This window comes from Nesoenas mayeri (genome assembly GCF_963082525.1).
Source record: "Nesoenas mayeri genome assembly, chromosome: 9".
NCBI lineage: Eukaryota > Metazoa > Chordata > Aves > Columbiformes > Columbidae > Nesoenas > Nesoenas mayeri.
The window spans coordinates 30336757-30338932 of record NC_137557.1 but is presented as its reverse complement, the minus strand read 5'-3'; the positions used below and the strand labels follow the sequence as shown (position 1 = coordinate 30338932).

At 50.2% G+C, this 2176-nt stretch overlaps 1 pseudogene across 1 annotated transcript; it reads right to left on the bottom strand.

Moving 5' to 3' along the window:
• Positions 1-346: 346 nt before the first annotated feature.
• On the bottom strand, positions 347-1393 carry LOC308043505 (olfactory receptor 14J1-like; annotated as a pseudogene). Its single transcript has one exon. The product of its transcript is annotated as an olfactory receptor 14J1-like (transcript).
• Positions 1394-2176: the final 783 nt, after the last annotated feature.

Sequence of the window (2176 nt, the reverse complement as noted above, 5' to 3'; positions counted from 1 at the left end):
AGGGAGAACTGGACACGGTCAGTACTGTTGCTCATGGTTGTGTAAGTGCTGCTGTTGGAGTGGTGGCTGTGAAGGTGCTGTTGCCTGTTGGGGCTGGTCTGTGTCAGATTGTCTGTGTCCATCTTTGTTTCCCTGCAGATACCTGGTTTAGTGTGACAAAGAGGATTTTTCTCTGGCTGTTTTTGGAGTGAAACTCCTGGGCTTGTTGTTGATATCAGCTTTAAAACAACAGCCAAATCTAGAGGAAATGCAAGGGAGAGAGATCATTTTATTACAGAGAGGCAATGAAAGGAAATTAAGAGGATAAAACAATAGAGTACAGGTCTGCATTAGGATACAGTAGAAGTCATTTGTGTAGAGTCATTGAAAGTTTATCAGCATCAACAAACATCCATGAAATCCCTTTCCTAATGGACTCCTTGAGCTTCTGGTTCCTCATACTGTAGATGAGGGGGTTCACTGCTGGAGGCACCACCGAGTACAGAACAGACACCACCAAGTTCATGGATAGGGAGGAGATGGATGGGGGCTTCAGGTGGGAAAACATGGCAGTGCTCATGAACAGGGAGACCACGGCCAGGTGAGGGAGGCAGGTGGAAAAGGCTTTGTGCCGTCCCTGCTCAGAGGGGATCTTCAGCACAGCCCTCAAGATCTGCACATAGGACACCACAATGAATACAAAACAGCCAAAACCGATTAACAGACTAACCACAATAAGCCCAAGTTCCCTGAGGTAGGAGTGTGAGCAGGAGAGCTTGAGGATCTGGGGGATTTCACAGAAGAACTGGCCCAGGGCATTGCCCTTGCACGGGGGCAGTGAAAATGTATTGGCCGTGTGCAGCAGAGCATTGAGAAACCCAGTGGCCCAGGCAGCTGCTGCCATGTGGACACAAGCTCTGCTGCCCAGGAGGGTCCCGTAGTGTAGGGGTTTGCAGATGGCATGTAGCGGTCGTAGGACATGATGGTGAGAAGGGAACACTCTGCACCAAGCAAGAAAAATACAAAGAAGACCTGGGCAGCACATCCTGCATAGGAAATGATGCTGGAATCCCACAGGGAATTGGCCATGTATTTGGGGACAGTGGTGGAGATGGAGCCCAGGTCGAGGAGGGCGAGTTTGAGCAGGAAGAAGTACATGGGGGTGTGGAGGTGCTGGTCCCAGGCTATGGTGGTGATGATCAGGCCGTTGCCCAGGAGGGCAGCCAGGTAGATGCCCAGGAAGAGCCAGAAGTGCAAGAGCTGCAACTCCCGTGTGTCTGTGAATGGCAGGAGGAGGAACTGGGTGATGGAGCTGCTGTTGGACATTTGCTGCCTGTGGGCATGTGGGCTCTGTTCAAAAAAAGAAGAAAAGCAACTTTAAATTAGAACAGACTCCACTTAGCAAAGCCACACCTTTTTTTCATAGATATCACCCCAATGAAATGCATTTCCTTCCTCTGTTGTGTGCTGACTGAGTGTGCTGTGAGCAGCAGGACCTCTGCCCGCGTGCTGCCAAGCAGCCAGCTTTGCTCTGCTGCAGTGGGGACAGGGGAGCTGGTTTGTGGCTGCTCTGAGATTCACAAAGGATTTCAGGTGTAATCCACTGTTAATGGAAAACTTCAATATCTGCACTCATAGCTCTCACGAGTGTGGGCTGTAGAGGAAAGGCTTAGCATGTCTTTATTATAATTTTGTCTGTGTTTTTTGTTTTCTACCATCCCACCTGGTGAGGAGTGGAAATTTCCATGTTTTTGACTGAAAATCTGAAGAGTCCTGAGATAGAAGAGGCAAAGGGGCTTGGCTTTCTGTGGTTCAGTGCAGAATTAGGAGAGCAGCAGTGTCCATCAGGCTTTTACTCCTCTGTCCTATGCTGCCTTGAAGATTATATAGCACATAAATTACTCTTTAAAAACCACAAGCTGGACACCTATGGGAGCAGGGGAGCCCTGTTTGAAAGGGCAGATCTGTAAATTCTTCTCTGCCCCAGCCCAGAGGTAGAGATGTGATGGAGAGAGCAGGACATGACCCCGCACCGAGAGGAGCAAAGGACTCTGAGAGGAGAGTGCGGACCCCAAGGAAAGGCTCAGCACCCCTGGGATCCTACAGCAGAGCTGGGCATTTCTAGGGGCAGCTCGTGAGCCCAGCAGGACAGGCAGAGCAGAGTCAGGGCTCCTGAAGATGGGATGTGCTCAAGGAA